Source organism: Sapajus apella, unplaced genomic scaffold (assembly GCF_009761245.1).
Source record: "Sapajus apella isolate SASKATOON/1434 unplaced genomic scaffold, GSC_monkey_1.0 scaffold30, whole genome shotgun sequence".
NCBI classification, from domain to species: Eukaryota; Metazoa; Chordata; class Mammalia; order Primates; family Cebidae; genus Sapajus; species Sapajus apella.
This window is the reverse complement of record NW_022436970.1, coordinates 14139547-14165353: the sequence shown is the minus strand read 5'-3', so window position 1 is coordinate 14165353 and position 25807 is coordinate 14139547. Positions and strand designations below refer to the sequence as shown.

At 38.3% G+C, this 25807-nt stretch overlaps 1 protein-coding gene across 3 annotated transcripts in view; it reads right to left on the bottom strand.

Annotated features, from left to right (window-relative positions):
* Positions 1 to 25807, bottom strand: part of CCDC102B (coiled-coil domain containing 102B) — a 391327-nt gene that overhangs the window by 364497 nt on the left and 1023 nt on the right. The gene's annotated exons all lie outside the window — the stretch shown is intronic.

Sequence of the window (25807 nt, the reverse complement as noted above, 5' to 3'; positions counted from 1 at the left end):
TTTTTTTTTTTTTTTTTTTTGTAGAGATGGTGTTTCACCATGTTGGCTGGGCTGGTCTCGAACCCCTGAGCTCAGGTGATCCACCTACCTCAACCTCCCAAACTGCTAGGATTACAGTGTGAGCCACTGCACCCAGCCCAAGATTTTTAATGTACCTCTGACCCATAGTCAGGTCAGAATGTCTAACCCATTATGCCAGCTGAAAGTTATACTTTAAAAATTGGTCCTAAGGGTCAGAATTTAAATAGAACATTATAAATTCCATTACCCTTATCTTGGCCAAAAGTTAAAGCCAGATATCCAGGCATCCCTAGATATAAAGCTAGAGCTGTTATGGACCAACCATAAATTACTTTAATTATAGTGTCTCTTTTAAAGAGTTCAAAGATGATCACTGTACTGTCTCTATACTCAGCACATTTAGAAAACAAAGCAATCTGCAGACCCTAATGAAGTTAATGAAGCAAAATTTGTTCTTATTGCCCAGTGCTTAGTGATGGCAAAAATCATAGCAGAAACTCAATGGCATTGAGGGAGAAAGGATAAATGGAGGAAATTATTTCTTTCAGCCCTATGAGACACCCACCCAATCTATGCCAGTGGTCCATGATCAATTAAACCTACAGTAAGGATAAACTTACCATCAAGAAGTTATGTCTGCCATTAAGTTTGCCTTATATCCAAGCATTAATCACTTCTGTCAAAGAGTGGCATGTAACATTTCATAGTCAGTTTTGGGTTGAATTTTTTCTCCCCAAAATATTTGTTGACATCCTAACACATGGTACCTGCCAATATGACTTTATTTAGAAATGAGATCTGGAAGTAATTAAGATGTAATTTAGTTGAGGTCACACTGGAGTAGGATGGGCCTTTAATCAAGTATGACTGGTGCTCTTATAGGAAGAGGAAAAGTCACACAAAGACAGATACACAAGGAGATCATGATGAGGCAGAGGCAGAGATCAGTGATGCTTCTGAGCAAAGAAAAGCCAAGGACTGCCAGCCATTACCAGAAACCAAAAGAGAAGCCTGAAACACATTCTGCCTCAGAGCCTCCAGGAGGAATCATCCCTGCAGACACCTTAATATCAGGTTTCCAGTCACCAGAATTGTGAGGCAACAAATATCTGTCAATTTAAGCCATCAGTTTTAGACACTTGTCTAGCAGCCCTAGGAAGCTAACACACAATCAGCTTCCATTTTTTTTATGTTTGACCATGCACAGGTTTGAAGCCTCATCTCTCCCTGTGTTCCTTCTACTCTACACCTGGGAAAGTTGCTGACAATGTTGAGGTGCTCCCTCCTTTGTTGGGAGTTTCAAACTACCGGTGGGAACATTTACTCCTCCCCCATCACTATCCTCAGTGAAAACTCCAGGCTACTGCTTTCCCTGTTCTTTCAAACCATTTCTGGACCCACTAAGGAGCCACCCTGTTCTCACAAGAAAGCCTCATTATATGAGCAATAAACCTTTCTATGCCATCTTGGAGTTTGTGTGTGTGTGTGTGTGTGTGTGATCAGTCTTCACATTTGGACAAAATTTGGGGTAAGAGGCCTTTCCCTTTCTTCAGGATAACCAAATATGTAAGGCATTTGCCTTATTGCAAAGTTGAAAATATTGCAACATAGGCAATCCTATTCCTGAGTCTTATTCATAGCACAATTCTATCCCATTCAGCACATTCAAGTTTCTTCATTTCTGTCCCCCTTAGAGCCCCATGGTTCAGCTACCCCTGAATTGCATTAAGAGTGGGCTCTGTTTAGTGACAGAGGCACGCAGTTCTCTTGTGAGGAGGAAATGTAACCTGTTGTTCAATCATACCTGTTGGAGAAAAGTGCCTGTAATTGGTGGAGCCCATCCATGTCTGCTGACACTGGCTTGACCCTCTGACCTGCCTGTGTTTGCCCTGCCACAAACAATGTGGATACCATTGGATGGCGGCCTTTTGTAAGTACACACTTGCCTTGATAGCAACTGCAAAGCACCTGTGAGTAAAGCTGCCATAAGCTCCAGTCACTGGCCAGAGTTAACACTATTTGCTTTGTGAGTCACAGAGCCATATGCCATATGGACTTGTCCAGTGCATGCATAACACAAGCTGTCACCATCCACAGGAGCACCTCCTAGACTGGCCCTAACAGAGCTGCTCCAATTTGCCACAGAATATTTACTCTTTGATTTTATTTCTCAACATTCCCAACATGTGTGCCAGGCATTGAAGTCTGAGAGGAAGATTCGAGAACTCACAATTTTCTTCCCTTCTCCATGCTGAGCAAACTGATAAATAAGGTGCTTCTAAAGCAAACAAAAGTCAGTGTTACTGTATCACTCTGTATATACTTAAATACTTCATAAGCACTTATATATACATATTTATAGTACATATATTTAAATATTACTTTATTTTTGAAGTAGGCTAAAATGGGGCTTAGGTTAGTGTGAGGGACAAAAAGGCTTGAGGCAGTTGTAGACAGACATATCCATCCCATCCTAGGCAGCACTTGGTTACTCATGCAGAGCCACTCCACCTCTAATTCCAGCAATGGCCAAGGTCCTCACCTCCTCACTGCTGCACTGGTGTATTTTCCTCACATTAAAAGCAAGAGTTCACTGACAAGCTATTTTATCATAGATCAATCTAACATGTTAGAGATCACGTGAATGATGATCATGTTATAGTAGTAACAATCCCATAAAACCAAAACAAAACCTTCTGTGACTTGTAAATATTTCATATGGAAACTATAATGGGGATTTTGAGTTTTATAATCATTTATGTTACTTACAGCTTGAGGAAACAAAGGCTTACGACTGCTTCGAAAGTAAGAACGATGCTGGAGAAAATTTTTCCTAGATCTTTAAAACAACAGCATACATTCATGTTATAAATACAGGAGACATTCTAGAGAATCATATAATAAGTGGTTCTTAGCTGGGTTGGCTATTCCCTAAGGGACATTTGGCAATATTTGGAGACATTTTTGGTTTTCTCACTTGGGGCAGGGGCTGCTGGAATCTAGTGGGTAAAAACCAGGATGCTGCTAAACATCCTAAAATGTACAGGACACTTCTCCATAAAAAATAATTATCTGACCCAGAATGTCAATAGTCCTGAGGTTGAGAAATCCTACCTTAAGAGGTATCACAGAACTGTGTTTCAATATCTATTTAACTATTTATTTTTAGAGTATCACATAATTCACCATATGTCATACAGGTAATGGTATCATAATTCACTTATCTTGGGACACGAGTTGCTTGTTTGGAAAGAAGCACAGAACGAGGAAGCTCTGCAGCTGCACCAGGCTATGTAGCAGCAATCGGACTACCTGGGCCATCTCGTAATTCCAGATGTGTCTTTAGTAGAGACAGATGCCAGGCAGAGCCTCTGGTAAGCCCCAGCAAGAAGCTGTGGCTAGATCTCTAGGTTTGGAAGAAGCCATGTCATCTGCAAAAAATAACTACAGACACAATTTGTAAAACAGTCCCTGATTTACTACTGGGTCATAGGGGAATCAGAGATATGAAGTCATCATGTGACTTCACAGACAAAAATACTATATTGCGTACTCTCAGAAACACTAAGGTATAGGTGGACCCAGCCATAATCTATAGCACAATGGACTAGTTGCACCCAGTATCAAACATGAGCAGGTTCAGAGGTTACAACTAAGTTGCATAAACTGCTAACCTAGACTCTCATGTCACCTGCCACTAGTGAACAGGTATTTGTCCTAAGCTCATACCTATGGCATCATGGCAGCAATGGGTGGGGCGAGTGAAAGCAAAGGGGAAGAATAAAAAGCTCAACCTTTGTTCATGAATGAGCCTGCTAGAAATTGGGGTACATAACAAAAACTAATGGTTGCTGGCTGAATGGCAGTGGCTCATGCCTGTAATCTCAGCACTTTAGGAGGCCAAGGTGGGCGGACCACTTGAGGACAGGAATTTGAGACCAGCCTGGCCAACATAGTGAAAACCCATCTCTACTAAAAATACAAAAAATTAGTTGGGCATGGTGGCACATGCCTGTAATCCCAGCTATCTGGGAGGCTGAAGCATAAGAATCACTTGATCCTGGGTGTTGGAGGTTATAGTGAATAAAAATAGCACCATTGCACTACTCCAGCCTGGGTGACAGTAAGATCCTGTCTCAAAAAAAAAAAAAAAAAAAAAAAAGCTGCTTTTCTACAGTCCAGTGGCCAGAGGCTCAGGCAATGTGCCTGACCATACAGTTTGTATGGAAACATATGTAGCTGAGATAAGGGTGTATCATGGGGAGTGCTAAATGTCTAGTCAGAGGCCTAGAAGAGCAGGCTCGCTAGATTGGACTCAAAGAGGTCTGAAAAGAGGCATGCAGATGAGATGCCTGGGAGACATGAGAGTGGGAACAAAGTGTGAACATCTTTCTAAATTCAGGTTAGTGCCCATCAGAAGTAGCTACTGCCAAAGAGACACTCAGCAAGCAAGTAGACAAGATGAATTAACAAATAAATGTTAGTCAGGCTCCATTCTCAGTCAAGCCAGTGCTTAGGCAACAGACTCAGATGAAGCAGCCATCGTGGCAGAGATGCATGGGTCCAATAGCATGAGACTCCTTAGGTCGAGGGTGAATTAGCTGCAGCACCTGCTAAAGATCTGTCATGTCACCATCAGGGACCAATGCTGACAGCATCTCTCAGAAGGTCTATATTGGACATTGTCTGGAAATGATTATATCAGATCCCTTCCATTCTTCCAAGTAATATGTAATCCTGGATGGGATAGACCCGTATTCCAGGTAAGTGCCTGCCTTTCCTGTCTGTAATATCTCAGCAAACACTCTTATCCAAGAATAACTCTGCTCACATAGGATCCTGTATACCATCTCCTCATTCCCAGATACCTACTTTATAGCAGTGGAGGTGAAGCAGTGGGCATATGACCAAGGAATACCCGGGTCTTAGCACCTCCCATAGCATACAAGAGCCACGGCCTGTGATCAAGAAGTGCTTTGTAGATGCAGGGAGTCACGAGCTTCAGTGTTACACCCTGCAAGAGGATGGGATACTATCCTTTATTATGCAATACACACATTAAATCAATGGTCATTATATGGTGCTGTGTCCTCAAAATGTAAAATACATGTGTTTAGGTAGAGAAAGGGGGAAGCAGCCATTCACTGGCATCTACATTCAAGGGATTTGTACTTCCCATGTGCACAAATATAGGCTCTGTGGGTGCAGCATTCCTGATTCCCAGAAAATATCACTTCCAGAAGGAGAAACAATGTGAATTGCACTAAACTTAAGGTTATTTCTGCTCAGTGTATGTTCCTTGTGCTAGTGAAGCAGCCAGCTACGAAAGAAGTTGCTATATTAGCAGGGGCGATTGATTCTAATCATGAAGAAATAGGGCTGCTACTACATAACTGAGGCAGAGTAGAAGATATTTTGCACTCTGGTGATCCACCAGGATGTCTTTTGTTACTAGCATTGCTGGATTTATCTCTACTGCCAGTCACAGCTATTAATAAGGGCAAAATAAACAGGGAGTCAGATCCTTTAGCAATGAGAGTCTGGGACAACCTTCACACACACACATATACACACACACATACACACACGCACACACACACACACAAAACCTCCCTTCACACAAACACACTCACTCAACTGCCACCACCACCACCAGAAGTGCCAGTCAATGGGGAGGAGAAGCTGCACCAACTGTTGGAGAAGGAACATCCTTGGTTATGAGAGAGTGCTGGGTGGAAGCCTGCAGTGGGAGCTATCATTGGTCCCACTGGACTTCCTCATAGTTTTCACAGAAAAAAAAGAAAAATGTAATCCTGGAGAAGCTCTGTGTGCACTGAAAGAACTTAATGTGAAAAGCAAGTGCACATGAGAGGCCCTAGGGACTGTCCAGAATGCTTTGTTTTCAGGTGCCCAGACATGTTACCCACAGGCCCACTCCTGCTGGTAAAACTCAAAGACCACACATTTTCAAGAAAAAAATGGTCCTTAGACAAACAGGAACCACTTCACCTGTGAAACTCCTCCTCCCAACTCTCTGAGGGCAGAGTACAGCCAATAACTGACTGAAATGGGGGTACAAACGTTGACCCTGTTGGCTCAAGATGTGACCAACTCTTGTGCAGTTGAGGTGTGTGCCACTGGATACCGTCCTAATTGGCCACACATGACTGTCAAGAACCTGAAGTGAGATATGTTGTTTGCACACAAGATTTCAAAGACTAAAAAAGAACGTAAGATACTGATATGGTATGTCTGTGTCCTCACCCAAATCTCATCTTGAATTGTAAGTCCCAGAATTCCCAAGTATTGTGGGAGGGGCCCAGGGTGAGATAATTGAATCATGGGGTCAGTCTTTCCCCTGCTATTCTTGTGATAGGGAATAAGTCTCATGAAATCTGATGGGTTTATCAGGGGTTTCCACTTTTTCTACTTCCTCATTCTCTCTTGCTGCCTCCATGCAAGAAGTGCCTTTCACCTCCAGCCATGATTCTGACACCTCCCCAGCCATGTGGAACTGTTAAGTCCAATTAAACTTCTTTTTATTGCCAGTCTTGGGTATGTCTTTATCAGCAGTGTGAAAACGAACTAATATAGATATCTTATCAAATGCTTAATATTGATACATGCTGAAATGACAATACTTTGGATGTACTGGTTCAAACAAAGTGGGTTTAAACCATCTTCTTTTTACGTTTTAAAAAAGATTTAAAACCATCTTCTTCTTTTCACATTTTTAAATTTAAATGTAAAAATGTAAAAAGAAGAAGATGGTTTAAACACACTTTTTACATTAAATTTAAAATCACCTGTATGGCAGCATTGCTCTAGAGCCATCCTGTGAGACCAGGCTGAAGTCAGTCTCCAGATAAGACACATTCTTTCTGAACTGGATACCCTGTCCTGTCCTGGTCCCCCCATGCTCTTCTCCTGAGGATTCTCCCTCCCTAAATCACTGGAACAAGAGTTCCACCTCAGCCTCTGTTAGGAGTCAACTTTAAAATACTTGATGTTTTTTGTAAGTTTGGTCTTCAATGCCCTATAAATAACTGGATGTGATGTAAATCATCAAAATAAAAACATATAAAGAAAACATAGCACAAACATAACTAACACTATTACATCAAAAAATATTATTTAAGAAACATATGCTTATCTCGTGATATTAGAACACAATGATATAAAGATGGGTGTGGTGCAAGGCAACGACATTAATAATGGTTTTGATCAGAATACTACTAAAAACACAATTTAAATAATAAAGGTCTCAAGTTAGCACATACTTAGCATTAATTCACCATCAAGTTGGAGAAACATGTTTGTGTTTCACAGATGTTATTCCTGGACTTTAGGATTGTCATCACTCTTTTTGCCGAGCAAACAAAATTCACATTTCTTTTAAAATTTGGTTAGGATTCAAATGTTAATGACTTTAAGGCATTCTGAAAAGCGACATCCGCTGGGTAGTTTCATACTCTTGATCAGCGTGTATCCTAAAACAACCTTTAGAATTGTTATTCCCTAAATTTATTTCAAAAACTTTTTTAAAAAAAATCCTGAAAATTCCTCTCCACCTAAATAATTTAATCCATTATACAGTGACAAAGTATTGTTTTGATGTAAAGGATACCATATTTGGCATATGAGAACGGTTAGAAAAAATGCATCCTATGAATGAAGAGTTGATCTCTCAAGAGAAAAGCAATTCACGAAGAATGCTGCCGACAAGCTTGCCTGCATAACCTTATACTACCACATGATGTCCCTCTAAGGCCAGGTTCTAAGGATGGAACAACCCCTTTAGAAGAGAAGCTGCCAAAAGACATGCTTTACAGATAAAAATATTCAGTTAGAACAACAGAGCACACAGATCTTACCACACAAGGTGTTTTTAATTGGTGGGTTTATACTGGATCTCACATATCACTTATCAAAAAATGCACCTCTGGTTAGAGTCCTGGACACGGGCAAAGTGGTGTGATGAGGATGCCTGAAGTACAAGCAGTTCAGCAGAGTCATGGGTGTCTGTGCACTTGGGTTTCATTGCCATAATTGCCTTCAGGCCAAACAGGGTATACAAACAAAAACCTATGACTGGAAATGCTAGAGAGAAATTTTAGAACAAGGCATAGAGAAATTTACTAAGCTTACAGTGAGTCAGCCAGCGATCACCTACAAAGAAGCAAGGATCAGAACATCAGACATAGCAACAAAAATAGATGCAATAAAACAAGGAGTAGGATGTTTTAAAATATTTAAGGCAAAGAATGTTGGATATAACATTACATACCCAAGCAATTTCCTTTTACAATGTTGCAGTAGGCCCTGCGCTGTGGCTCACGCCAGTACTCCCAGTACTTTGAGAGGCCGAGGCAGGCAGATCACCTGAGGTCAGGAGTTTGAAACCAGCCTGGCCAACACGTTGAAATGCAATCTCTGTTAAAAAAAAAATACAAAAATTAGCTGGACATGGTGGCACACACCTCTAGTCCAAGCTACTCGGGAGAATTGCTTGAACCTGAAGGTTCTAGTGCGCCGAGATTGCCCCACTGCACTCCAGCCTGGGTGACAGCGTGAGACTCTGTCTCAAAACATAAATAAGTAAATGAATGACTAAAATATTGCTATAAAAAAGATATTCCAAAAAAATACAGTTTCAGAAATGCTTATCCCTGAAGAAGTCTTGTATAAACTTTCATGAAAGAAATACTAAAATGAGTTGGTACAAGAGATATGGTAATGTGGATCAAATGAAATCTTCAAGGATTTTGTGGTCTGAAAAGCCAATTGCTAAAGAAATTTTTTTAAAGAGAATATCTATAAAAACTCAGTTCACAATTCCTAGAAAATATGTGCAGGTTAAAAAAAGAGAATTTTAAAGAACTACTCATACTTTTCACACACTTTATCTTCATACTGCCAAGCTCTGAAAAATAAGATTTAGAGAATGGTAACAAAAATTATCAAGTATTTCTAGCCTGAGAAAAAATGAAAGTGTCAACTTTTATAAAAATATGAAAAAAATAAATAGGGATACTCATTTTCAGAATGCTGAATTAGCAGGCATTGCTTCAAATCTGAAACAGACTTAAAATTGTGACATTTGAGTCAGTGCACATAAAACCTTTGGTATTTGTGGTTTAAATATACATGATGCATAAAATTTCTCCCTAAGCAAGGTAATGACTATAATCCTTTGCTGTTGTCATACTGCGTCATTCAAAACATTCTGCAATGCTGATGACAAAATACAGCCTGGATTTTACAATAATTTATATGTTGGTACCCTGCTATTCTGGCTAATCTCTACGCCCCTAACGCTGCAGTCTCTGATAATAAAAGAACTTACAGACAGGCACTTCTTAGCTATTTGCCTTTTCAGAGCTAGGTATCTGCTGTCACCTGTGTCTCTTAATGAGCCCCTAGAACCCACTTCCCTGAGGGCAGCTAACTATTCTCTTCTGTTCTCCCAGAGGACAGGTTTGCAGTTGCTTCTATAGCAACCACTGCTAACCGCTTTCTTTCTGACTTTTTAAGCTTCTTAGTAGTGTGGGTTTCTTTGCAAAGATGTTATTCCGGAACCTTTCAGCTCTTGAAATCTTGTCTTAAAGAGCTTAGCTTTCTCCTAATAAATCTCCATTCTAAATAAAACATAGACTTCGTTGTTTTCCCATTTGCAGGTGTATCTGCTACCTCTCCTGGAAACGCAGCCACCATGTGAGTCAAGGCAATTGTTCAGACCTTACTCTTTGATGCTGAACTGCACAGTTCCAGCAGATGTCGCCCTTTTTATCACTAATGGAACCTAAAGGTCTTTCCAGGTTGATAAACATAATCTTAGCTTTTAAAAGTGGAAAGAGTAAATATGCAATAAAGTGTAAAAATTTTTTTAATCATTGAAGTTTCAAAGGCATTTGGAAGTACTCTTAGGTAAAATCTCAATTTAAGCAAGTTACTATGAGTTTATTTTCTAAATCTAATCATCCATAAAGATCAGCAAATCGTTAACACTTGAGGTTGATATGAGGGTTTACTGCAACAAAACACTATGGAATCTATATTTTCAGTGCCCTTTTCAAAGAGGTCTTTAAAGTTGTCTAACTTCTCAGAGCATGGTTAAGTTAAAAAGCTACACACACACACACACACACACACACACACACACACACACACACACACAGACACACACACACACAGACACACACACATAAAGTTGTCTGACTTGTGACTCTAGTTGCCTTTTCTCTCAATTGTTGAGTATTAAACTATCTTCTCATTCCTGTTTGCTCCTCCCTCAACCACAAGGTAATTTTCAAAGGGGCTTAAGCAAGGATATGTGTAATTTTGACATTAAGAAACCAAGGTGGGATGCACATTTCTCCCTTGTTCTTCACTGCTTAGGGCTGATATGGCTGACTTTGGCTCCATTTCTGAGCTGTTGTAGTTCAGAAAGACTTGCAAATTTATACAAATAGCATTAACTGAGTCTACCTTCTCTATGAGCTTCTCTAGCCTTAGCATAACCTTTCCCACCAACTCTTATATGTTTCTTTTTCATATAGTTCTCCTTATACATTGGATGTATTTCTTTTGTCCCTAGACTAAATCAGTCTATGGGAAGTCCCCAGCCCAGCCCAAGAATCTAGAAGGGATCTCAGCCCTCATCCAATGGATGTTTAGCCATGATGGTCCCTGGTCTGTAAAACTTGTCACTGGCACAGCAAGGATGACTCAAAATCATAGTTTTTTATACATAGATCTGGAAACCATGATATCCTAAAAATTTTAAGAGAAAACTGGAAAATCTTAACTCTAAAGAGATGAAGTTATGTTGTCTGCAGGTAAGTGGGGGTTACAAAGTAAAGATAACTAGGAGACATTTCTATAGAAATCCTTCAAGAAATGCCAAATACACATTTCAAGGAATAAGATTATTATTAACCCAATCCTTTATGGTACCCACCACAAAAATACTAGAAATGCTTAAAATACAAAGGGTAATTGAAAAAAGCTCTGTGCTTCTATAAAAACTGGCCCACAGGAAACAGACCAAAGATTCCCTCCCTAAAACAGTATATTTTATTGAAATTAGCTTCTCCACTTTCTGAAATTTAATGTTTGAGTTACTCAAAATATATCAACATGGATAAAGTTTGTCAGAGTGCTCTTAAACTACTAAAGCCAAAGGATTGAGAAAGTACTTTTATATGAGAAAAATATCAAGTATTTATTAGAAACTAAAACTTATTATCTCATTAACTGTAAATCATTCTTGTTTGATATGGGATGTGATCAGTTTGATAAAAATTAAATGATTTGTTTCCTCCAAAAAGAGCTTTGACTGCACTAAATCATGTATTTTTCTGTACTTTAACTGAAGTAGAAATGGTGTTCAAATATTTCAAAATCTCAAGACTATTGTCTGTCTGAAGAGTTTTGCTCCAAATGAATTTGACCACAGACACATATTTGAATTAGCATTACTGCATAGCAGATCATAGAGCAGATATTACATAATTATTTGTATATATACATAAACAAAATTTTATGTATATATATACATGTATATATAAATATACTCTGCCAACTAAAATGACCTAGCGGCAATGGAACCTCGATGGTACCAACCTAATATGCAAATGTAGAGTCCAGATTATAGCTCCTTAAAATCAATTTTTCATGAAAAGGAGCCAGGGTATTTTGGAAGGATCACTGATTCCAAGTCTGGGGAAGGAAAGTATAAGAGAATATGCAAGTTCACCTATGTTCATTGTGGCACTGATTATAATTGCAAAGACTTGGAACCAAACCAAATGACCACCAATAATAGACTGGATAAAGAAAATGTGGCACATATACACCATGGAATACCATGCAGCCATAAAAAAGGATAAGTTCATGTCTTTTGCAGGGACATGGATGAAGCTGAAAACCATCATTCTCAGCAGACTGACACAAGAACAAAAAAACAAACTGCATGTTCTCACTCATAAGTGGATGTTGAACAATGAGAACACACGGACATAGGGAGAGGAAAATCACACACCAGGGCCTGTTGAGGCCTGAGAGACGTAGGGGAGGGATAGCAGCGGTTGCGGGGATTAGGGAGGGATAACATTAGGAGAAATATCTAATGTAGATGACAGGGGTATAGATGCAACAAACCACCATGGCATGTGTATACATATGTAACAATGCTGCATGATATACACATGTACCCCAGAAGTTAAAGTATAAAAATAAAAATTAATTAATTAGAAAAAAAAACAATGATAGAAAAAAAGAGAATGTTAAAGTTTTTATATAAGCCAAAGTTTCATTCAGGGGTTAATGGAATCAGATCAAAAGTACACAGGAACTAGATTATAGGGGTTTGATTGTGGTAACATCAGCATCAAAAACAGAAAAATAATTATGGATAACTCAAATGCATTAAATCTATGAAAGCGTTAAGCCCATAATGACCCCCCAAATAAATATCAATGTAAATATGCCAAAGAAGATCAAGATATCAGAATATTTCTGCTGGAATCTTATTATTCAGTCATTTTGATATTGTTGATACCTTTCTTATATCGATAAAGGATGCAAACTACAGTTCAGTATTAAATACATCATTTAGAAGACATTTTCTGATTTAAGGGATTGACTTCTTAAGTGTGACATTCAGTCAGATGAAGACATATGAGACATCCATAACCAATCTACTATTATTTTTTATATCATTAGGATTTGCATGCTTTAAGAATATGAGTGAGCGTAAGATTACATTAATGTGTAACATTTTTTAAAGTTCAGGGAAAAGATGATAACAGATCATATGTGTTCTAGTCAATTGCTTATCTTGAGTAAGCTGCATACATCTATGAGCAGACAGAAGTATTACATGAGTGGGTCACTCTGTTGAAATTATGGAAAAAAATGGCATAATAACTACAAATAACATTCAAAATGTTTCTTCAGAGTCCTGAAAAAATATCTAAGTGATCCTCTTGGGCTAAGTCTATAAAAGTGAATAACCTAATTAAAAGTAATATTAATTGATTTTCAAAGTTGGGTATCTTTGAACCCTAGGGAGACTTAGAAGTAAATATAGAACTTTTTAAGAAAAAGAAAACACAGCACAGCACTAAATTTTTTGTAGTTTTATATTTTTAATGGAGAAAAGAATCCGACCTATTGTAATGATGATCTGAAATCTAATCGGAAGTATGTAATAATGGAATTCATTTAGATAAAATCTCACATTTTATATTTTGTATTAGAACAACTAAGAGAAGCTTAAGTTTGCTATATTTTTAAATATAAATTCTACTTACACAAACAGTGTGTAATGATTCCCATTGTTCTACAACCACATACAAAATGAAAGTCAATGGTACATCAATGAGGTCTTATTTTGAATTTAATACATTTCAACAAAGTAGAGCATCTTTGAATATTATTTGATGTTTATGTTTCCTCTTCTATAAAATGTCTGTCCATGTGTTTTGCCCACTGTTATGTTATGTGCTTTGTATTTTTCTTAGGTTTTATTAACTTTTTATAGCAGTTACTTAGTTGCACATAACAATTCCAATTCTGTTGCCTGTCTTTTCACTTCACTTTCTCATGGTGTCTTTCAATTAATATATCAGTCTTTACCCTTTTACTTGCAACATTTGTATTCAGGGAATCGTCTTCTACCTGTAAGTGTCAAAGATATTCTTCTATATATTCTTATCAAGATTTTAAAGTTTTGCTTGCTCATTTGTCTTCTTTCCTGCTGGAATTGCTTTTTGTCAATGGTGTAGGGTTTGGACCTAAATTAATTGCTCTGTCTTTATGGAGATTTAAATTGTCTGAGCACATTATAGGTTTTTCTCCAGTTTTCTCCAATGTTATGTATCAAGTCATGTATCAAGTTTCCATTAATGCCTGAACTTGTTTCTAGGCTACTGTATGCGATTCCTCAGTTGGTCTATCCCTGCGTCAATTCTACATCATCCTCAGTAAAATCCCGATACCTAGCAGAATAAGCCCTTTCACCTTAGTTCTTTGGATATACTTGGACTTTTGCCCTTCTTTATAAATTTTTATCAGCATATCTAGATCCCTGAAAGAAACTTCTTAAAATTGCTGTTGAAATTTCATTTAATCAATAGATAATCTTGGGGATAACAGATACCTTGTGATGTTTTCTATCCACTGCATTGCTTTATCTTTCCATTTATTGGTGTCTTGCCTAATTTCTTCAAATAATGTCATAATTTTCTTCATATAGCTGCCACATCCATAGATTAATTATAATGTAGCATTTTATTACTAATATTAGTGATATATTTTTTAAATGCATGTTTTCTCTTGATTGCTATTTTAAAGTAACACAATCAATTTTTGCATGATGACCATACACCTAGCTACTTTGGTAAACCTTTACTAATGCTTATAATTTGAATAAACTTGTTATTTTTAAAAAATTTACTCCTGCAGAATACATGAACTTATAAAAAATGTTCAATATAGACTGCTTTATCCATGATTAATAACAATTTTGCTTTCCTTTCCCATCCTTACACTACCCCTTTTTCTTTTTTCTTTTACTACACAAGCCAGGACTTTCAGTACAATATTTATAGGGGTGGTAATATTGAACTTCTCATCTAATTCTAGATATTAAAGGAAATTCTCCTTTTTTTTTGTTTTACTCTTAACAATGTTTGATGAATATTATTGATTCTTATTGTGTATCCTGGTGTTTCTCGACGTTTTGAGCAGGATAACGCCCATAGAAAGTTTGAATTTTTTAAAGGCACATTGATGTAAATGATGAGGCTGCTTAAAGCAAGCAGCAATTGACTATAGCGTTTTGCCTGCTTCAGGTCACAGCAATGCCTAAAGATGAGGACATAATACAAGAGCACAGCTACATCATAATCTTGGTGCACAGGCTGAAAGCTTCACCTTGACCTGAGGAATGTAACTATGAGGACCAAACTGGTGCCATAATTTTGTTTCCGTTGTTCAATCTTCGGGTAGTATTAGCAGCCATGGATTCAGATATTGAAATGCAAAGCCAAATAAAGAATATCTATTATGCTTGTATATTCCATTCAAGTACTCTTGAATGAATAAGGGAAAAGGCAATGAAATCTACTTCCCTGCTATATGCTGGACTTTATTCCCACTGGAATACTTCTCAGAAATTATTGCAAATGTTGCCTCTCCTGTTGGCAAGCAGAATAGTCTAATTTTCATACAAAATTTGAGAGCTTCTGCAGAGCCCAGTAGTGTACGTTGCCAGTCAACCCATCACTGCATGGATTGACATCCAGTATCTCCACTCATTTCATAGACCCATATTGCCACTTCAAGAGATTGAACTAAAGCATCAACTTGTTGATTCCAATCACCTTCAAAAACTGGAATAGAAGTTGTTTGGTGAACAATGCAATGATTTACTTTGATTTGCACTCAGAATTATAGAAAGACCAATATGTGATATGTGAAACAGGGCTCCCTTTATTGTTCAATTATCTACAGTTCACTTGCCAGACCAAATTGAAAGTCCATTAGCAACAGTCCAAGAGTCAATATGCAACAAAACCATTGGGATTGTATTCCTGTCAATTCTGTTACTGCCAGGAACAGGGTCTGTAATTCCGCCCATTAGGATGCCAACCTGATCTATTCTTCCATGAAGAATTTACTAACTGCTGGACACAAGACAGCTGCTTTCCATACTGAGCCATAACACTCCCTTCTGGAATTGCCACCTGCAAACGAGGCCAATTGCCATGTATCCTTGAGGCAATTGGTAGAAAGGTTAGGTCTGCCAATAGCAGCAGCAGCCAAGTCTTCAGATGTCCTTTTAGAAAGTCCTAGTGGGAACAGGCCACTTGTTCATGCATACATTGAGTCCCACTGCATATCATAGCAGAGTGATTCTGTACAGTTATTTTCATGTTACGGTGGAATGTCTATGAACAATTCCCTGCATGTTGGGATGCATTCTTGACATTACTCATGACATGAGAGGTTAATTCAGGAGTTCATATAATTTTATGTCCTCCAATGATAGGGGCTGTATTAATAAATGTCCAATGACTATCTAGTAACTGTCTTTTAAAACAAATATACCAGAGAACAGTACTAGGTAATTTTCTATTCCAAAAACACAGAAGTCACCGTTGAGCATGGTTATAGGCTTTTGCCATAGATTGGTGTCAGTACGAATGCAGGTGGCTGACACTTTGAATATTATAATCAGCATTAGCACAACATGGTCCAAACAGGATAGCTTCAACTCAGGCTCTGCAGTTCCAAGGAAGATTGTTGTTTTGTTCAAGTTTCCCATTCCAACAGAGACTTTTTCCAGATGATTTAATGGAATGGACCCAATGGTATACCAAAGTAGATGAGATGATTTTTTCAAAATTCAAATAGGTCTATTAGGCATTAGTTCTCTCATTTAGTCTGAGGGAAGGAGAGCAAGAACATTTTTTTCCTTGCAGTCTTTTGCGTATCATGGGGCACTCCAATCCATGGACTCCTCCCAAATTTTACAGTCTGTACAGGGTCCTAGATTTGTTTAGGGTTCACTAACCATCTACAATTAGATCCCCAATCAGATTCATGATCATGGTAACATTGCTTTTAGCTTGATTCTCAGTTTCAGAGATAATCATAGGATCATCGGGACAGGGCATTAGGGCACTGCATTGTATCTAGACCTGCCTCGACAGAATGTGACAATATGCAGGGAGGAGTTCAAGTATCCTTGAGGCAAATGTATGTTGGAAACCGTTCCATGTGAATGCACATTGTTGTTAACTCTTCCTGGCATCTGATATTGAAAAAAAAATAGGTCAATTACAGGAAACCATTCACTTTTAGCTTGTTGAATAGTCTATTTAGCAGTTGAATAGTGTGGATTATATCAGGGACTTCTGAAGCTGTTAAAGTTTACTGCTTAATGGAGTTTCTGGTAACCACTGACAGTCCCCATCATCCATCAGCCTCTCTCACTGGCAACATCAGGGCATAATATAGAGAATGTGTGGATACAAACATGCCTGCAACTAACATTTCCTTAATTAAGGTACTAATTTTTTTTGTTGCTGTAGGCATATGTTAGTTAGCATTTCAAATTAACTATTTGAATAAGCTTAGGTAACTCTAACCATTCCCATTTTTCATATCCAATTAGTACTGAATGGAGAGCAGATCTACAAGTTATTTCATCTGTAAAAAATTTCACTCAGTAGGAGGAAGAATTTGCAGCCAATTATGCTATCCATACCAATTATATATTCAGGTAAGAAATACATCCCTACAGTATACTTCTGAAAATCATTTATTTCAACTTTTAATGAGATTTTAATGTTCATCCCTCTTCCAGAAGCATCTCCCTGTTTCCCTAAATTAATTCTATCACCCTGAATGGACTCATTAGTAGGCTAAGGCAATGTTCCTGTACCTAATTAACCTAAAAGAGCTGCTTCCCTATCTCTATGCCATTTCACCCACACATCTATAGGAGGCCTTGGTTTTCCCACAGGAATTTGGTTAGGAGGCCCAGTCCTTCACATCACCCTTCTTCACCTATTATTGCCTGTGGTAGATAGAATTCTAAAGGTGTCCACTTCAGGTTCCCGTACACTGCTCAGTCAATCGAAAACTAATCCAGTTACTGCTCTGAAGGGATTTTGCAGATAAAATTAACCAGCTGACTTTAAGATACAAAGAGCATCTTGGATTATTCAGAAAGATCCAATGTAACCACATAAACCCTCAAAAGCAGAAGAGGTAGAGAGTTGCAGCAGAGAGGAAAGCTAAAGAGATTTGAAACAGGAAAAAGACTTGCCCCACTGTCACTGACTTTGAAGTGGGCCATGGGCCATGAGTCAGGAAATGTTGGTGGCCTCTAGAAGCTGAGAATAATTCCCAGACAGCAGTTATTAAGGAAACAGGGGCATCAGTCCTATTGCTACATGCAAGCAAATTCCAACAGCAACCTTAAAAGCCTGGAAGTGGGTTCTTTCCTAGAGTCTCCAGAAAGAGGCAGAGCCTGCTGACACCTTGATTGTGGATTTTTGTTACCTGGGGCAGAAAGATGAGCTTAGTATACTGGATTTCTAATCAACTGAACTGGGACATAATAAATTTGTGTTGCTTTAAACTGCAGCAATAGAAAATTAACATGGTGCCTTACTATTAAAAGCAGGTATTTTGCAGTGACATAGAATCTATCTGAAATGGTTATCTGTGTCCTCATCCAAATTTCACATTAAATTATAATCCCCATGTGTCAAGGGCAGGGCCAGGTGGAGATAACTGAATCATGGAGGCAGTTTCCCTGATGCCGTTCTCATGAGATCTGGCGGTTGTATAAGGGGCTTCCCTCTTCACTCGGCACCCATTTTCTCTCCTGCTGCCCTCTGAAGAGGTGCCATTTCCATGACTGTAAGTTTCCTGAGTCCTTCCCAGCCATGCAGAATTCTGAGTAAATTAAACCTCTTTTCTTCATAAATTACCCAGTCTCCGATATTTCTTCATGGTAGTGTGAGAACAGACTAATACAGCAAATTGGTACCAATACAGTGAAGTGTTGCTATAAGGATACCTGAAAATGTGGAAGTGACATTGGAACTGGGTAACAGGCAGAGATTGGAACAGTTTGGAAGGCTCAGAAGAAAACACGAAAATGTGGGAAAGCTTGGAACTTCTTAGAGACTTGAAGGGTTTAGAAGACAGGAAGATGTGGGAAAGTTTGGAACTTACTACAAATCTGTTGAATGGCTTTGACCAAAATGCTGATAGTGATATGGACAATGAAATCCAGGCTGAGGATGGAGAAGAGGAACTTGTTGGGAATTGGAATAAAGGTGATTCTTGCTATGTTTTAGCAAAAAGACTGGAGGCATTTTGCCCCTGCCCTAGAGATCTGCGGAGCTTTGAACATGAGAGAGACAATTCAGGGTATCTGGTGGAAGAAATTTCTAAGCAGGAAAGCATTCAAGAATAAGCAGAGCATAAACATTTGGAAAATTTGCAGTCAGATGATAGGATAGAAAAGAAAACCCCATTTTCTGGGGAGAAGTTTAAGCTGCAGAAATTTGCATGAGTAATGAGAAGCCAAATGCTAATCACCAAAACAAAAGGGAAAATGTCTTCAGGGCATGTTAGAAACCTTCACACAGCCCCTTCCATCACAGGCCCAGAGGCCTAAGGAAAAAAAAAAAAGATTTTGCGGGCCAAGCTTAGGGCCCCCCGCTCTGTGCAGTCTCAGGACCTAGTGCCCTATGTTTCAGCTGCTTCAGCTCTAGCCATGGCTGAAAGGGGCCAAGGTACAGCTTGGGAAATTGCTTCTCACAATGCAAGCCCCAAGCCTTGGCAGCTTCCACATGGTGTTGAGCCTGTGGGTGCACAGAAGTCAAGAATTGAGATTTGGAAACCCTCACCTAGATTTCAGATAATGTATGAGAATGCTCGATGTCCAGCAAAGAAGTTTGCTGCAGGGGCAGAGACCTCATGGTGAACCTCTGAAAGGGCAGTGCGGAAGGGAAATGTGTGGTCCGAGAGTCCACGACAGAGTCCCCACTGTGGCACTGACTAGAGGAGCTGTGAGAAGAGGTCTTCCATCCTCCACACCCCAGAATGGTAGATCCACTGACAGCTTGTACTATACAGCTGGAAAAGCCACAAGCATTCAACACTAGCTTGTGAAAGCAGCCAGGAGTGCCGCTGTACCCTGCAAAACCACAGGAGTAGAGCTGCCCAAGGCCGTGGGAGCCTATGTCTTGCATCAGTGTGCCCTGGATGTGAGACATGGAGTCAAAGGACATCATTTTGGAACTTTAGGTTTAATAGCAGCACTCTTAAGCTGGATGAGAAGCATCCCAGAGGGAGCTTGTTTCATTGTCATATAGTCAGGCCAGTAATGTCTGCATCATCAGCATTTCTGCAGCTTCAGTAGACCATTTAATTACAAGAGAAGAGTGGGGAAATTGCCCTTCTCTGGCGAATGACTTATCCCTCTTTAATCCATTCCAGTCAGGATGGATTTCTCCTTGAACAATGCTCACTAAGATAGCAGCCAAAAAAGATGCAGAATGGGTGCAAGTATTCCCCTTCCTCAACAGTGTTCAAAGCCAAAGGCAGTGCTAGGGATCTAAAATTCTCAGAAGCCATTCAAACAAAGCTTCATCAGGGCAATCCTTGTAACCCTGTAGGAAATAGCCTCTTTCGTTATAGAATAATCTCTGACTTCAGTTGTTTCCTCCCTTCCATCATCCACTTGCCCCCACTTGAATTATCTTCTTAGTTGTAGTAGGTTATAGCCTCAGGTTTAGCTGGCTCACCAAAAGTTATAGTGTCCAAGTTCCTATGGTTGGGGTTTCATTTGACAGCCAGAGAGGAGGAAGCGCAACTTCAGAACTTACTTTCAGTTTTGCTAATCCTGAAACCAAGAACTAGGCACTGGAATTTTGGTCAGCTTGCCTTAAGTTTGCATTTCTCTTCTAATTTTGCTAGTTCCTGGAATTCAGCTTCTATAATTTCCAGATTGCTATAGGAAGTCTTATTATCAGTAACTAATACCAAACACTTTGCTACTTCCAACCAAGCATAGCCTGGCAACCACCTCTGTATCAATAGTATATTTTACTCCTGTTTATCAGAGTCATCCTTTTCTTATTTCTAAATAGTGCTTATGTCATATTTTTAGCAAAGAATGAGTCAGGAATCTTACTTTTTAAATTTTTTCTGGATGAAGTTCACAACCTTCATGTTGAGTGAAAGTAACCAGATTCAAAAGAGTGTATCTTGTATGATCCCACTGACATCAAGTTCAAAATTAATCTCACCTGTCAGAAGTCAGGAGCGTGGTTCCCTGGAGCGTAGAGGTAGTAAAGGTAAAAGGTAGAAAGGAGCACTGGAAAGGGACAAAGGGTGGTAGGGACAAGGGAGGTTTTGTGGGTGCATCAATGATCCATTTCTGGATCATCACAAGAAACAGTTACATGGGTATGCTCATTTTGTAAAAATTCATTAACCTGTACCCTAATGATATGTTTTTATATGCACATATATTATGCTCCAATAAATGATGTTTATGTAGATGCCCAGTAATTATTAACAAATGACTAATCACAAGTTCTGAGAAAGTAGGAACTTGCTGCAGAAAGAGAGCAGTCTTCCAGTCTCTGGGAGTCTTTTATTTAAAGGCTGTGTCTGTCTGTCCCACAGGCTGGAGGGCAGGGGTGTGATCATAGTTCACTGTAGTCGCAAACTCTTGGCCTCCAGCAATCTTCCCACCTCAGCCTCCAAAGCAGCTGGGATTACAGGTAGCCAGACCAACATGCCTGGCTACTTTTTAAGTTATTGTAGAGACAGGGGCTAGCTAGGTTGCCTAGGCTGATCTCGAACTCCTGACCTCAATCCACCCTCCTGTCTAGGCTTTCCAATGTGCTGAGACTACAGGTGTGAGTCACTATGCCCAGCTGAGTCAGGAGTCTTCTACTCAATCCCACTTCTAATATCAACTGTGCAAAAACAGAGTTCACTTGCTAAAAAAGACTCACAAGGCTCCATGTAACAAGGTTACAAATCTATGCAGAAAAGGGATACAATGTAATAACAGTGTTGAAATAAAGGTATGGATTAAAGTCCCTCTCCCTGCAAGGAGTCTGGAAAAAGATTCCAGGTGAAAGCTTCTGGCTTCTTCTGAAAGAGTCGTGGGTGCACATTTTCTCTTGGATCAGGAGCCATGTGCATGTGCATAGAACACTTTGGAAGGAAGCATCACAAGATGGAGTCTTACCTGAGTTTTTAAATATTTTCCTGGTCATATATGTATATCACTGCTACAAAATCAGCTTCAACAGTAGGACCCGCTGGAGATTTCACTAAGACCAAATGCAAATTAATCTCATTCTAATTAATAAACAACGTAACAAATAGGTGAAAACCACCAGAAAATTCCTTGATCCATGGTTACAAAAGTATCATTATTAATCCGTACGTTTTGGTGATTGACCAGTGGTTAGTTATGCAAGAAATTTGGCAAAACATCTCAAGATAATTCCAAAACTGGTAGAAATTAACCTTTACCACACAACATGCCATAGAATTGTCTTCCTATTCCTAATTCACTACTGATTGGAGGTTGAAGTATAAAAATTTCTTTTACTGAATTTATTTAAATGATTATGTTCTTTATCTTTTATGAGTTACTACAGAAACTTTCATTAAATTTTTTTCCCCCAAGTTAAACCAAGGCTTGCGTTTCTGGACAAAAATAATAATAATTTGGTCATAATTATTATCTTTTTCAGTGCCCTGCTACATTTGGCTTGGTATTTTATTGGGAACTTTTCAATTTTTGTTCACAAGTGAAATGGGCCTGTTTGCTTTCCATTCTCACATGATTCTTCTGGTTTGGCTACCAAGTTAATACTAGACACTGAGCAAACTGTTGAGTGTTCCCTATTTTTTAATTGTATGGATGTGTCTATAACAACAGTGTAATTGTTATGTTTCAACTTGACTGCGCTAAGAGATGTCCACATAGCTAGTAAAACATTACCTCTAGGTGTATCTATAAGGATGTTTTTGGAAAAAGTTAGCATTTGAATGAGTAACTGAGCAATGTAGATGGGCTCCACAATTTGGGTGGGCATCATCCAATTCAATGAAACTCTTGAATAGAACAAAAAGATGGAGGAAGGGTGAATTCGCTCTCTGAGGTAAAACATCCATCCTCTCCTTCCCTTGGTCATCACTGCTTCTGGTTCTTGGGCTTTGGGACTCAGACCAGGACTTAAATCACTAACTTGTGGTTCTTAGGCCTTTGGACCCTCATTATCAGGTCTTCAGATGTGGACTGAATTAAACACATGGAGTGGCTTGCCGGTTCTCCAGCTTGCTGACGGAAAATTTCAGGACTTCTTGGTCTTCATAACTGCATAAGCCATTCTCATAATAAGGCTTCCTTTGCTTTCCTTTCTCTGGAGAATCCCAATACAGATTAATTTTTGTTTTCATGAAGATGAATAGCACATATTTTAAAATTAATCAGGTCTCATTTTTTAATGATATAATTTTAAGCTTCTGATTCAATTCATTTAGTGGCTAATTATTAAGTCTTTTTAGTTCTTGAACCAATTCTGTTTCATTTTTAAAATAATATTAAGTTTTCATATATATTTTGATAAGGTTGTTCTATATCTCTTTAAGTTTCGCTGTCTGTATTTATACTCCTCTTCTGATCCCAGTATTTTTAATGTAGTTAATATACTTAACAGATAATAGTTACTATAATCAATATATAACAGATTTTTCTCTTATCATTCCTTAAAGCATATTTTATATAACGTGATTTAAAAAGAAATGGTATTTTCTGAAACTATTTTCCCTCAACACCACTAAATGAGATATGCAGGATAGAAACAACAGCAACACCAGGGAACTCGTGAGAAATGTAAATTGATGGGCCTCACAGGGTCAGATTCTCTAGGGACTGATTAGAATCTGTATTAAATCAAGTTCTCCAGGTAACTGATGCTTAAAATTTGAGAAGCACTACTTAAAACTATATAATATCTCTCCACTAAAAACCATAAATGTATTTAGCTTTATTTATTTATTCTTATTTTGAAGCTTTTATTATTAGAGCCCACACACAGAAAAGTACAGAAATCCTAAAGGTACAGCTCAATGCATTTTCGCAATGTGAACGTATCTTTGTAAGCAGCACCCAGATCAAGAAACACGACGCTTACCTGTACCTCGACTTTTAACACTATTGATTAATTTGCCTGCTTTTGAGCTTACGTAAATAAAATCATATAGTACCTTTCTTCAGTTTCTGGCTTCTTCTGTTCAACATTTAGTTTATGGTTTGCAACCACATAGTTCTCCATACAAGAGTTCATTCATTCTCATTGCTATATAGTACTTTACTATAGGATTACCACAAGATTTATCTATTCTACTTTTAGAGATTTGTATTGTTTAGCTTTTCACAATTACAAACAGTCCTACTATAGACAAGACAGCCTTGTATATATACGAGTTTTGGAAAGCACATGTGTCTTAGCTGTTGGTGCTCTGTAACAAAATAGCACAGACTTGGTAAGTTATAAATAATAAACATTTATTTCTTAAAGTTCTGAAGGCTGCACATCAAGGAGTCAGCAGGTTTGGTGTCTGATAAGGGTTTGCTCTCTGCTTCCAGGATGGTACCTTCTTCTTGTGTCTTCATATGGCTTAAGGTTGAAGAGGAAAACGGACTAAGATAATCCCTTTGGTCTCTTTTATTAGGTCTCTAATCACATTCATGAGAGTTCCATCTCGTGATTAAATCATGCCCAAATGGCCCAATCTCTTAATATTATCATATTGGCAATTAAGTTTCAACATATGCAATTTGGGATACACATTTAGACTATAGCCATATGTATGCAAAATATATAAGGTATGTATCTGTACAAGTGTAGCTTACCTGAAAGTCTTTTTAAAGATCTTGTCAAAATAGTAGAACCTTTTAAATCTCAAAAAACCTGATCACCACTTGAGGTAGATAAGCAGGAAAAAAACACTTAAATTTCTGAAGACTGAATATGTTTCAGCATATGGAAATTTAGCATGTTCTCTGAACAAAAAGCCTAAAAAGTCTATTGGTTTATTAAATCATTTTCACATTAATGCATTATTTTGATCATTTTCACATTGCCTACATCAGTGATGTGCAATGGAACTATAATGCAAAGCACATATGTAATTATAAATTTTCTTGGAAATACAGTGAAATATAAAAACAGGTAAAATTAATTCTAATAATTTTTATTTTACTAACTCAATATATTGAAGATATAGCTAAGCTATAAGCATTACAACATATAATCAATACAAAAATACTGAGACATTTTAGTTTTATACTGCCTTCCAAATCCAGTGTATATTTTACATTTATAGTATATCTTCTTACAACCTCCCTAATTTCATCAGAAATATTTAATTGGTATTTATTTTATAGAGACATGGTCTAGCTCTGTTGCCAGGCTGGAATGCAGTGGCACAGTTACAGCTCACTGCAATCTCAACCTCCCTGGCCCAACTGATCCTCCCACCTCAGACTCTGGAGTAGTAGGGACCACAGGTGTGTGCCAGCACATCTGGCTAATTTTTAAACTTTTTGTACAGATGGGGTCTCACTGTGTTGCCCAAGCTGGTCTCGGATCCCTGACCTCAACCAATCCTCCTGCCTCAGCCTCCCAAAGTGTTGGTAAACAGTTAAGAGCCACCCACACCTTGGACATAATCAGTTTTTAGATTTCATAAAATTTACAGTTGAAAAAGTAGATTCAAATACCTCAGTTGTTCCAATCATATTTAAAAACTTTCCAATAACTGAATCAAGTGTCAGTTTTTTAGTTTCCTAAAACTAAAATTAAATATTCAGTTACTTCATGACACAGCATGTTTCAAAAGCTCAATAGCCACAGGTGGTTAGTGGCTACGCTGTTGAAGAGCACAGATCTAGGTTAACTGGTTTTTGTTGTTCTCCACATGCTTAAACTGTAACGCAAATATGAAAAGAAATTATTTTATTTTTGCCTGCTGTGGAAGACAGAGAACTTCGAAATACATGAGAATGGAAAAACAAACTGAATATGGGTCTTTCAGAGACATTGCCAAGAGAGTAGAAAAGCTTCTGCAGAAGAGTATCAAGTCAATGGTACTTCTGTATTATAAAGCTGTTTCACCACCATCGACAGAACATTCCTATCGCTTCAGCAGTCCCCTT